The sequence below is a fragment of the Chiloscyllium punctatum genome, chromosome 50 (genome assembly GCF_047496795.1).
Source record: "Chiloscyllium punctatum isolate Juve2018m chromosome 50, sChiPun1.3, whole genome shotgun sequence".
NCBI lineage: Eukaryota > Metazoa > Chordata > Chondrichthyes > Orectolobiformes > Hemiscylliidae > Chiloscyllium > Chiloscyllium punctatum.
This window is the reverse complement of record NC_092788.1, coordinates 39,087,835-39,101,422: the sequence shown is the minus strand read 5'-3', so window position 1 is coordinate 39,101,422 and position 13,588 is coordinate 39,087,835. Positions and strand designations below refer to the sequence as shown.

Here is a 13,588-nt window from a genome sequence, read left to right as displayed (position 1 = left end):
TCCCCAGGACAGTGTGGGTCCCCTCCAGGTGCTCTGGTTTCCTCCCACAGTCCAAAGTTGTGCAGTTTAGGTGGATCAGTCATGCTGAATTGTCCACAGTGTCCAGGATTGTGCAGACTAGGTGGATCAGCCATGGGAAATGCAGTGTTACAGGGATGGAGTGCTGTGGGCGTGATGTTCTTCGGATGATCGGTGGAGTCTGATGGGCCAATGCTCTCCTACCGCACTGTAGGGATTCTATTCTACGATTGAGGATAAAGGCGACGCAGCAGGGTGTCCTTGGAGAAGGAGCATGTGGTGTATATCAATGCTCTCGATTCCTTGAGATAGAGATGGGCACAGCAGGGGATACAGTGCTTTATCTCCACCGCTGCCCCCTCACCTCCAACTCGACTTTGATTTAGTCGGTTCCCACTCTGTCACTTGTAATGGTTTGCTTTGCCCATAATGGGCTTTATTTCTAAATATTCAACTGATGACACTGGTGTGCTACTGCTGGTGATTATATGTTAACAAAAAGCAAAATAATGCAATAGTGATGTTGATGCTGGGAAGGTTGCTCAGCTGTGTGAGATAACATTTCTGGGTATGAGAAATGGGGAAAAAGAACGCTTCACAGCTCACAGAACGAGGACTGAAAAGCAGTTAAATCAAACCAAAGGCTCAGACAGGGAGGGAATACTTCACTGGAGTTTGAGTAACTGGAAAGTGGTGGTGTCCAGGAGTAGACAGGATTTTGTTCTCAAGTGAATTTGAAATCTTAAAAGCTGTTATATGCAGATAGTTTCGATTCTTTTCGATGTATTTATTGTGGAATAAACTTGTACATTTGCTTTAAAAAAACAAATTCAAAAACCTTGCTTTAAAGATAAATGTTAAATAAAATCCATCAAACCATCCCTCACTGAAAACTGTTGTGGAAGTGTTATCGCCTGGAGAATCCCTGCCCTGCCTACTTCTTCCTACCCAGGCTCCATGGCTATATACATACCTGGAAGATAGCAGCAGGAGAAGGCCATTCGGCCTTTCGATCCTGCTCCACCATTCAATGGGAAACAGCTGACCATCCCGCTCAGTTTCCTGTTCCTGCTGTATTCCAATCCCCTTTGATGACTTTACCTCGAAGAACTATATCTCAGTCCTCCTTGGACTTCACTGCCTTTTGTTCCAGTGACGTTGCTAAGTTACTGTGTGGGTGTAGGCAGGGGTAATGTGAGGGTGCTGCCTCCTGGAGAATGCACTCAGCGCCCCTCATCATCCTGCAGGAACATCAATTGGGTTTCAGCAACGAGAGATAGAAACCATTTCCAGGATATGGGCATCACTGGCTCAGCCAACATTATTCCTCATCTCTAGTTACCCTTGAGAAGATGGTCGTGAGCTGTCATCTTGAACCATTCACAGTCCATTTGGCGCAGATAGACCGACAATGCTGGGAGGGGGAGTGTTGCAGGATTTTGGCCGAGTGATTCTCCATCTTTGGTTCTTCAAATGTTGTGTAACTTAATCACTATCTGCACGTGATTTTGAGATTTCAGTCTGCAAATCTTCACCATCTAGCACCCTGTATAAAAGGAATATGTACAGGTTAGAAATTCAGAACAGACAATTCTAGTTTCTCTGGAATATCTTTTTACCATTTCTCCCCCCAAAGCTGTAACCCTCCAGCCCTCTTACTCTCTCCCAACATTCTGACTCTGCTAACCCCTAATGTACACCCTCCCCATTCCCATGGAGTTACTGATAAACAGATCCATGCCACCACTTCCCGTCCCTGGTTAGACTCTGCACCCTTTCTGGGTTCACTTCCTTTCCCTTCAGTTGCTGCAAGTCAATAATGTAACAGCAGAATGAAACAAAAGGAAACAGAAAGGGAGGTGGCAGATCCTGGACAGAAGAGGAACCTTCAGTCTGGGAGAATGGGTCAGATCCTTCTGTGTTTCCCCTTGGTCGATTCCAAGCATTACAATGAGTTGGGGATGGAACTTGGTCCCACATGGGTGTGATGACACTTTAACGCACCAACAGATCAATACTACAAGCAGATGCATTCCTCCTCCAGCCAATCACAGTGTGAAATACTTTCCGCTATTAACCCCAAAGCACATGCTCCAAAATCGGCCCACAATGTGTACATGTGCAGTGCCGGGTTTCCCCTCACACGTGTAGTCCCTGCCTCAGGGATTGTGTGAGTTGTAGTCGACATGAAGCCACTGGAGCCCTATCTCTGGAAAGTGTGGGCTGGATGTTGTTGTGAAGAGAATCCCCATTCAGACACGCAGGACATATGGGCTGTCATTGGGTTTTGCTCAGACATCTGCTTCCATAACCTGATTTCTGACATAAGCAACATAGATTCGACCAATTTGGGGGTGGGGAGGTTAATGAGGCCAAGTAGATTTGTAGCAGAGGTGGCTCAGTGGATAGCACTGCTGCCTCAGAGCTTCAGGGACCTGGGTTTGGTTCCAGCCATAGGCGAATGTGTGGAGTTTACACGCTCTCCCCATGTCTGCGTGGGTTTCTTCTGGGTGCTCCAGTTTCCTCCCACAGTCCAAAGATGTGCAGGATAGGTGAATTGGCCATACTAAATTGCCATACATTTGCAGGTTAAGCCATTAGCCATTGCAAAAGCAGGGTTACAGGAAAGAGTGGGTCTGAATGGGATGCTCATCATAGGGTTGGTGTGGAATCGATGAACGAATACCCTGTTTCTGCACTATAGGGACTCTATTCTATTCTCATGAGGAAGAATGTACTTGTCTCAATGTGTTGTGAATCTGTGGAATCCCCTATTCAAAATGCGGTGGATGCCAGGGCAATGCGCAAATTTAATGAAGAGATACAGATGTTGAATTTGCAATGAGTTGAAGGGTGAGAGAGAGCAGGCGGGAAAATCCAGCTGAGACCGAGGTGAGCTCAATCATTACCGTATTAAATGGTGGAGCTGGTTCGAAGGGCTGCATTGCCTCTCCTGTGCCCAGTGCTTATCTTCTTACGGTAATGACTGCAAAACTGAATCCAAAACTCACCATCTTCACTAAAGGAGATTTTCGGAAAATGCAGGATAGTCAGGTGGATTAGCATTCCAAACTTAGATAGTGAGGACGTGTGTAGGAGATAATGATTTTGCAATTTTAAACTGAGGGGAGACAGTGATTTATGGTTTTAGACTGTGTAGTACATTCACGGCATTCAAAATTTTCTGTTGTGAATATCGATTCTATACTTTATTACAAAGGCAAGGTCTCTGACAATGAAAACCAAAACACCCAGGAAACAACGCCTCACCTCGTAATCTGATAAAAGACTTGTGAGAAGCCTGGTTGAATTTAGAACACAGATGGAAAGCGGGAAGATTAAGTCCAATCCCAAGATCCTGTGCTTAAACAAAGTAGACTACAACAGGATGAGGCAGTAATTTTTCAAAGTGCACAGCAAAATTATATATATCAGTGAAAAGGAAGGACTGTAGGAAAAGGAATAATCTGCCATTTGTGTCTAAGGAAATAAGGGAGTCTATCAAATTGAAATAGAAGGCATACAAATAGGCAAAGACCAAGGAGAAACTAGGAGATTAGAAAAACTTCAAAGGTCAACAAAAAGCTTGATGGGATTTTGACTGGGTATACAAATGGCTAGCTATCCCCAGGGCAAGAATAGCAGTTTACACTGCTCGAGGAAACCTATTGCATGGGGAACATATGGCCTATTTAATTGTTGAAGTACTTATCTGAAGAGTCTGTCAGCATAGAGATGCACCTGAAAGTTAAATATTACATCGTGCTTGGAAAGCTAGTGCTTCCTAATAAACCTGTTGGACGATAACCTAGTGTCGTGTGATTTTTAAATTTGTCCACCCCATTCCAAGACCCGCTCCTCCACATGAGAATCCTGACAGACAACCCCAACGAAACTGAAACACCTGTCAAGTACTTGACTGAGCCACGGAGGTGTTGGGGAGGGGTGTGTTGTTTAAACACAAAGTGCTGAATTGAACTAGACTTTTTGAACTGCCGTTGCCACAGAGATAATCCTGACAACCAGCCTCCATTCAAAGCCACAAAGCACATTAACATGGACTTGGCTGTGTCTCAGTACGTTTTCCAGTCACACTGAGATTTGAAATATTCGCCCACGGACAGAATGTACAACTTTCCTTCCGGATGAAAAAGCCAATGATATTCAGATCGACACAGATCAAGTAAATATCAGATCAGAACATGAAGTTCAATTTGAATTTCTCATCTGCAAATCCACCCTTTCCGTACCCTACAACAGAAAAAAAACAAGTCACCATTTTTAATACAGGATGGAACTCTATAAGATAATGATAGTTTTAAATTGTAGTTTCCTTGTTCCCCCAAAGCTTTAAATCTCAATCTCACAATTTCTCTCTCTTGTTAACTGAAATCCAAACCAATCTCGTCCCTCCTTTCCTCCACACCCAGTTCTCACAATCTCTCTCCTCGCCTTGAATTCAGTTTCCGAGCTGCTGTCTGCAGATGAAGAACCAAATCAATGAGTTTGACTTGGAGCCTCCAGGGTGTTGGTGAATCCTCCCCCCATCTCCCAGAACCCCCATTCTCTGATGAGAGCCATTCTGCACACACTGGCCAAATCATATCTGGTTGAACTAAAATTAACCAAATTAGAACTATAATTAGAGGCCCATCGTTGTCATTTTCCATAACAATCCTGACTATTCATAAGAGTTCTGACAACTTGCTGTAAAATGCTCCCCCATTGATACTTTGACCACTCGTCAGGATATCAGGCATAGGGCTATTCCCCTGGGTCGTATCCTCAGAAGAAAGAAGGAAGGGAGCTACTAATGACAGATTAATCCCACACATCCACAGCCTCCCTCCCTGGCACTGACCTGCCCTGCACATACGCCACCAACTGGCCAGCACTGCGCCCGTGCACTGATCTCCTTTCCAATGGAACATGCTCTAGATCACACAGGAGCCTGGAGGATTGAGATCAGCTGCTGCCCAATAGAGTGGAGGGGGCTGGGCTTGAGGACGGGAAATAATGGGATTGTAAACAATGAATGAATGTGGAGGACACTGGGGGATGGACAGGTCAGTGAGGGACAGGATCAGTGCAGCAGCAGGAGGGGATCCTGGACAAACTGAGCAATGGGAGAGTCTGACAGGATTGATACTACAGGAAGGTTCTGTTTGGAGACTCAGGCAGGGACAGGTGGGAGACAGTATTGCCTGGTGGCTTGGGCATGTTTACTAATCAGCCTCTTCAAAGCCGCTGTTACCAAACTCTGAACCCGATCCTCTTGGTCCAGAGGAAAGGACACTACCACCATTTCATAGTGGGTTGGTGGAAATAAAGGAAGATTTGCTCAACCTCACTCACATGGAAACTCCATGAGCTCCTCGTACTTACTGTCTACGGTGGGGATGGAGGAGACAGAGCAGCTGGGAGGAGGTAGGGATATAGGGACTGCCTTTCAAATGGAACTCACCTGTGTTGGTGTTATTAACAAGACTCAATACACAGTCACAAACACAAAGCTGGTGTACGTGAACGTTATCCAGAATATTAACTCCTATAACTGGGCGACACAGACCCCAATGTACAGAGTTAAGTCCTGGATATCAATAAAAGCCTTGTGCGTGGGAAATCATGTCTCATGAACTGGACTGAGTTTACTGAAGAAGTAACAAAGCGGATTGATGAGGGCAGAGCGGTGAACATGATCTTCATGGACTTCAGTAAGGCATTCGACAAGGTTCCTCATGGGAGATTGGTTCGTAAGGTTAGATCTCATGGAATACTGGGAGAACTAGCCATTTGAATATAGAACTGGTTCAAAGGTCGAAGACAGAGTGTGGTGGTGGAGTGATGATTTTCAGGCTGGAGGCCTGTGACCAATGGAATGTCACAAAGATCGGTGCTGAATCCACTCCTGTTTGCCATTTATATCAATGTGAACATAAGAGGGATTGTTAGCATGTTTGCAGATGACACCAAAATTGGCAGTGCAGTGGACAGTGAAAAAGATTATCTCAGGGTACAATGGGATCTGGATCAGATGGGCGAATGGGCTGAGGCGTTCAGTTTACAAAAATGTGAGAAGCTGCATTTTAGGAAAGCAAACCTTAGCAGGACTTTTGCAGTTAATAGTAAGTTCCTGGGGTGTGTTGCGAAACAAAGAGACCTTGGAGTGCAGGTTCATAGTTCCTCGAAAGTAGAGTCACAGATGGATAGGTTAGTGAAGAAGGCAGTTGGTATGCTTTCCTTTATTGGTCAGAGAATGTAGTATAGGTGTCGGGATGTCATATTGTGGCTGTACAGGACATTGATTAGGCAACTTTTGAAATATTCCAGCAATTCTGGTCTCCTTCTTATCGGAAGGATGTTCTCAAACTTGAAAGGGGTCAGAAAAGAATTACAAGGATGTTGCCAGCGTTGGATAGGCTGTTTTCCCTGCAGCATCGGAGGCTGAGGGGTGACCTGATAGAGATTTATAAAAACAGCCGGTCATGGGTAGGGCAAATAGACAAGGTCCTTTCCCTGTGGCTGGGGTATACAGAACTAGGGAAGAGGGAGGGGAGAGTAGGCAGAGAGCGTGGGCTGAGGGTGGGGGGAAAGAGACGATGTGGGGATTGAGAGTGTCGCACAGGTGAGGACAGAGATGGGGGCAGGGGAGGACAGGCAGAGGCAGGGGAGAATCAGAGAACGGGGAGTGGAACAGAGGGGGAGGGAAACAGAGAGGGGGGAACAGAGAGTTATTTTATAGATCTACAACTCAACCCTGTTCCTGTTTTTTCCTCCTCACTTTCAATCCCTCTGAAGAGCTCAGAACTTCATAGCTCCTGGCAAGTCAAGTTTCAGGGAGACTGGGTGCAGAAGACTGCATTTGGGACGCTGACCTTTATTGGTCTGTGCACTCATTAATAAAGGGACCTGAGTTCGATTCCACTCTGTGTTGTGTTTGCACATTCTCCCTCTGTGTGTTTGCATGGGCATCCTCTGGGCGCTCTGGTTTCCTCAAAAAATCCAAAGAGGTGCAGGTTAGGTGGATTAACTGGGGGTAATGCTGGGTTACATGGTTCAGGTGGGATGGTATTCCGATGGTTGGTAAGGTCTCATGGGCTGAATGGGCTGCTTCCACACTGTATGGATTCTCTCACTGAGTATAAGAGTTAGGAGGTCACGTTGTGGCTGTACAGGGCATTGGTGAGGCCAGTTTTAGAATACTACATTCAATTCTAGTCTCCCCGATTTCAGGAAGATAGGACTCAGCGCCATAATAACAAGTTCCTGGGAAGTGTTGACGAACAAATACACTGTGCAGAGTGGTTTGATAGTGCCTTGAAAGTGGGGCTGAATGTAGACAGGTCGGTGAAGGTGGTGTTTGGTTAGATTAGATTAGATTAGATTACTTACAGTGTGGGAACAGGCCCATCGGCCCAACAAGTCCACACCGCCCCGCCGAAGCGCAACCAACCCATACCCCTACATCTACCCCTAACCTAACACTACGGGCAATTTAGCATGGCCAATTCACCTGACCTGCACATCTTTGGACTGTGGGAGGAAACCGGAGCACCCGGAGGAAACACACGCAGACACGGGGAGAATGTACAAACTCCACACAGTCAGTGGTATGCTAGCTGTTATTGGGCAGTGCATTGAGTATAGGAGTTGGGAGATCATGGTTCGGTTGTAGAGTTTATAGGCTCAGCCACTTTTGGAATGCCCAGACTGCTTTACATTCTAATATCCCTGCTGTAGGAAAGATGTTGGGAAACCTGAAAAAGTCCAGAAAAGATTTACAAGGGTGCTGCCAGTATTGAAACATGTGACCCATAAGGAGGGGCTGGGGACATTTTGCCTGGAGTAGTGGACACTGTGGGATGGCATTATACAACGTCTTCAAAACTGCAATGTTTCCTGCAACTGTCACCATTTCAGATACTGCCAGGCCTGCTGAGGATCTCCAGCAATTTTTTTTTGTTTTTATTTCAGATTTCCAAGATTTTGCTGAGGCACTTAGAGTCATAGACATTTAAAAGGCTTCATATTTTGTTGACGCTCACCCCTGGGATGGCAGGACTGATGGATGAAGAGGACTCAATCCTCGTTTAATTCTCCTTTCCTTTGTCTTTCTGAGCTGTTGCCTGCATCACGAATACTCTATCTCCCGTTCCCTGACCTGAATCTGGCCCATCTAAGCCACTCTTTAGCTCCCAATCCCCTGCCAGACTCGTTACAATCTCACCAATGGAACTGGCAATCACCCAACCAAGAGATTTCTCCCAGCCCTGCCCAGGGGTAACCAATCAGGCTGGTACAAGTCTCACCTAGCCCAGAAACGGTCGCAGTGCCTGGAAAATCTAAACCCTTCTCTGGTACACCATTTCTCCAGCCACACATTCGGCTGATCTATCCTCTTGTTCCTGCTCTCACTAGCACATGGCACTGGGTGTAAGTCTGACATTATTACTTTTCATTTTAATATATCTCTGATTTTCCTTTATACATATTTCAGGCCCTCATCCCTTTGTTTCGTGATGTTGTTGGTATCTGTGTGTTCCACAACCATTGGTTATTTACCCTCCAGCTGCAGAACTCACTGTAGCCACTCCATGCTATTACAGATCCTAGCACCAGGGAGGTAACATGCCATCCTTGATTCATGCCTGTGGCCACAGAAATACCTGCCCTTACTCTGACCATTGATCCCATGTCACTATAGCCCTGCAACTGTCTTTCCTCCTGTTCGGTGCAGCAGAGCTATCTGTGGTGTCATGACCCTGGCTGTTGCTGATTTCCCCGAGAGACCACCCCACCCATTCATCCCCAACAGAATTCCAACCGGTATACAGTATCTGTTTGAGAAGGGGATGATCAATGGGGACTCCTGCATTCCCTTGCTGAGCCTTTAACTTGATGTGATGGTCACCCATTCCCTTTGTGCCTGTGTAACCCTCACCTGCAGTGTGACAAACTCACTAAACGTGCTGTCCATAATATTCTCAGTGTCATAGACGGTCCACAGTGAGTCCACTCACAGCTCCAGGTCTGAAAAGCAGTTTCCCAGTAGCGCAGATGGACACACTTCCTACACACATAGCCGTCAGGGACACTAGAAGCTTCCCTTATTTCCCACATTGTACAAGAGGAGCCCGCCACGGGTCTGAGGGTTCCTGTCTCAATGTCTCTCTCGATTCAGCTAGTTACTCCCATTAAGAGAATTTAAAAGAGCTTTCAACCTTCCTTCACTTCAAACATGTCCATTGTAATCAATAGCCCCAATCTTTACTTAAGCTGATATATTATACTTTAAAAACTGTTAACAAATACTCCACAGTGTCGCTTACAAATTGGCTGTTCCCATTGGGACCATGCGAAATTCTGAATGGCTTGAACTAAAACTGAGTTTCAGCTTCACCTTCTCCCTGTCTCATCTCCCTTTGTTTTCACCCAACTCCAAAACATTCTCATTGAGCCAAGCAGCACTCAGCGTCAACATGGCCTTCAGCAATTTCTGGATGAACAGATAATTGTCAGAATCTGTAAAATTCCACCTGAAAAGTTACTGGAATTTGAGTCCATAAGAAATTTTAATGGGAAATTTACAGGGAATTGAAAGTAAGGAATTCACAGGGGAAAGTCATGAAGTGGTTGACTGGGTCTAAACATGACAGTTCCTGCAAAGAGGCGAGGTGTAGTTTGGATAAATCTATGTTCCCTCTCAGACCAATATCTCCTTCCTGGGCTGCACGGCCCAGGACAGAGCACATACCCCAAGGGTGATCCAACCATGAATTTGTACATGTTTCTGCTATTTGCTTTACAAAAATATGAGAGTCTGGAATAGGGTGGTTCTGGAAAAGCACAGCAGTTCAGGCAGCATCCGAGAAGCAGTAAAATCGACGTTTCGGGCAAAAGCCCTTCATCGGGAATAGAGACAGGGTGCCTGCAGCGTGGAGAGATAAATGAGAGGAGGGTGGGGGTGGGGAGAACGTAGGAAAGAGTACAATAGGTGAGTGGGGTGATGATGAAGGTGATGGGTCAGAGAGGAGGGTGGAATGGATAGGTGGAAAGGAAGATAGGCAGGTAGGACAAGTCATGGGGACAATACTGAGCTGGAAGTTTGGAACTGGGGTGAGATGGGGGAAGGGGAAATGAGGAAACTGGTGAAGTCTACGTTGATGCCCTGGGGTTGAAGTGTTCAAAGGCGGAAGATGAGGCGTTCTTCCTCGCGGCGTCGGGTGGTGAGGGAGCGGCAGTGAAGGAGGCCCAGGACCTCCATGTCCTTGCTGAGTGGGAGGGGAGTTGAAATGTTGGGCCACAGGACATTGTTTTTACCTAAAAATATGAGCTACTTTTCAACAGACAGAACAGACAAACCTTTCTCCTTCCACAGTTAAATGCCAATGATATTCAGATCTTGATGACTCCGCTGACTGTAGAAACATGCTTTTGAGATCCCGGTCTCAATTATTCTCAATTAATATCTCATAAAAAACAATTCACAAGACAAAGCTCACAGTCAGTGCAAGATGAAGATTAAAGACAAATATTTCCCTGGTGTGTGTCTGATGTGTAAATGCTCCTCTTCAAATCGCCCCGCCCCCACCCAGGATTAGGACATGTCCATGCGCCTCGCTGTACCTTGCCCCCAATAAAGGTGGTGGCCATAACCCAGGTCCTATCATTGCCTGAGGTTCGCAGACATTTTCCCATTTGCTGCAAACGTGGGAGCAGGAGTTTCTAATTCAGGACTAGCGACCTGTACAGAGTGTAATTAAACCCCTCCCAGTCTAAACTGATACATTTCATTCGGTTTCCGCTGCCACTTCCCGTTTCCCGTTTCCACCTCCTTCACACACCAAGGGTCATTCTGGTACCTGTGACCCTTCCTTAGATCCGATTGTAGGAATTCTAAATTTTCCCAGCTCCCATGTGGAAACAGGGCCATCAGCCAAACAAGCTCACACCCAGCCTCCGATGATTATCCCACCCAAACCCATTGCACGACCCTATTACTCTACATTTCCCCTGACTAATGCACCTAAACTATGCATCCCAGAACACTCCGGGAAATGTAGCTTGGCCAATTTACCGAACCTGCATATCTTTGGACTGCAGGAGATAGGGGATAAAGAGTAAATAATAGGTTGAGATGGAGTGCAAAGAGAGACAGAAACATTTGGAAATACAAAGGAGTGGAGAATGATCTTGCTGGGAGGGTGCATCGCTGTTAATGGAGGGGACAGGAACCTGTGTCTGGCAGCATCTCAGTGGAGGTGGTGGAAATGGTGGCTGATGATCTACGTTCTGCTGCAAAAAAGACCCTGAGCTTCCAGTTGCCTGCTCTTTAACACATAAGACTGTTCCCTGGCCAACATCTCTGTCTCATGCTTACTGCAGTGTTCCAGTGAAACTTGATGCAAGCTGGCAGAACCCTCTAGAACATACCAAATTGCCTCCTCTTTCAAGCATTCACAATTTCCCCTCCCATGTGGTCAACAATGCCCTCCAGTGTATCTCCTCCACTTCCTGCACCTCTACTCTTGTACCCCACACCTCCAACCACAACAAGGATAGAACCCCCCAGTCCTCACCTTCCACCCAGATACAATACATCATCCTCTGCCAGTTCCACCACCTACAATCAGACCGCATCATCAGAGATATATTTCCCTTCCCACCCATTTCAGCATTCCACAAAGACCATTTCCTCTGCGACAATCCACCCTCCACTCCCAGCACCTTTGACAGCCAGTTCAAGAGGTGTAAAACCTATGCCCACACCTTCCCATCACGTCAATCATGGCACCAAAGGATCCTCCCACATCCAGCAGAGATTTCCCTGCACGTCCAGACACCTCACCTATTTTATCCTTTGCTCTCGATGTTGTCTCCTCTACATTGGGGAGTCAGGACGCCACCTTGATTCAGAGAACATTTCTGGAACACATGCACCAAACAACTCCACCACTCTGTGGCCGACCACTTCAACGCCCTCTCCCACTCCACCAAGGAGATGCAGGTTCTGGGCTGCCTCCATTGCCAAATCCCAGCCGCTCGACGCCTGGAAGAATAACACCTTATCTTCCATCTTGTGACCCTTCAACCACACGGTATCAAGGTTTGCCCATCTCCCCTCCCCCCACCTTCTCTCAGATCCAACCCTCCAACTCGACACTGGTCTCTTGAACTGTCCCACCTGTCCATCTTCCTTCCCAATTATCCACCCCACCCTCTCCCCATTACCTCCCATCTACATCTACCTATTGCCTTCCGAGTTCCCATCCCACCAACCCCACACACCCCTCTTCTTTACCTTTCAGCCCTCTTACCTTTGGAGAGCTGATGAGTGAAGCAGCCTCCTTTCTGCATTAACAATTCTGTGAACATTTTATTCTGAGCCCTCTAAGGGAATATCAGGGCAGGGTTTGTAAAGAGGTCAGATTGAATGAGGGTCTCAGTGAACAAAAGTGAGACACAGATACAGAGAGGTTTTGGGATGGATTGAAACAAATGTTATCAATTTGCACGGTTGCCAACATTACAGAAGTTACAAAGGGGAGTGATCAAGAGAGTGGAATTAGAGCAGCAAATAAATCTTAAACATTTATGCAGCTAAAGGTGATGCTGGGTAAAGATATCACAGTTAGTACTTATTTCATTCCAGACACACCAGCCAGGGCACACATCCTTGCTGTGTCTACCATATTGATCTCTTTAAGATTTTTGTTCATTTGAAGTGTTTCATGTTTAGATAGTCCAGAGAAGACAGCTTCATTCTCCTCAATCTCTCCTGCCAAGGCAATGCTGCTGTTAGAATTCAAGTCACTATGGCGTGTTACTGGCTGCTTCAAGGACTGGAACTGGCAATTGAGACTGAAAGGTTACTGTATAAAATATCTCCAATTGTATTGCCAGATTGCCAGACACATGAGGGGTTTAAGAAAAAGAACTTAAATGATGGGCACTGAGTGTCAGAGTGCCTACTGTTGTGGGGACATTCTGTTCAGATACAATCTATTGGTAATTATTAGAATTGACTTATCCTGGCTCCAAAGAAGTGGGCAGAGCATTATAACGGTCATTGAAGATGGTAACAAATTTCCCAGAGGTTACAAATCGGAAATGACAGAGTAGGCATGAGTTCTGCTGGTAAAGTGTATAAATTTATTCAAAATGGCTCCAATTTACTTTCAGAAACAAATGAGAGCAAAACACATTCCTGAGGTCTTTGCATTCGTCTATATTTAGACATTCAGGAGAGCTGAAGGGAGAGCTGGTGTTGGCATTTGTAGTAATGATAGGGAAAAACTTGTTTCACAGACAGAGAGCGTTCACAGATGGAAAACTCAGCTTTAACATCACATCAACTGCAGAGTCGTCCAATTCTGCAGGTCCTGATCCTTATCAGTAATATAAAAAGGGGAAAGCAGCATTCCTAGCTCAGAGAAATCATTCCCATGTTCGGCAGCTGGTCGAATATTTAACCGGTCATGTGATCTGGGAAGACACCAATGTAACGGGACCAGGGCGAAGCTGTGTAAATGTGAAGAAATTTACTTACCCCTCCCAGTGGGACACTCAC

At 46.0% G+C, this 13,588-nt stretch overlaps 1 long non-coding RNA gene across 1 annotated transcript in view; it reads right to left on the bottom strand.

Moving 5' to 3' along the window:
* Window positions 1-1,420: 1,420 nt before the first annotated feature.
* Window positions 1,421-13,588, bottom strand: part of LOC140470141 (uncharacterized) — a 766,637-nt gene continuing 754,469 nt past the window's right edge. The window contains exon 10 of the long non-coding RNA XR_011956414.1: window positions 1,421-1,564. This is a non-coding gene — a long non-coding RNA (uncharacterized lncRNA). The remainder of the gene's footprint in view (window positions 1,565-13,588) is intronic.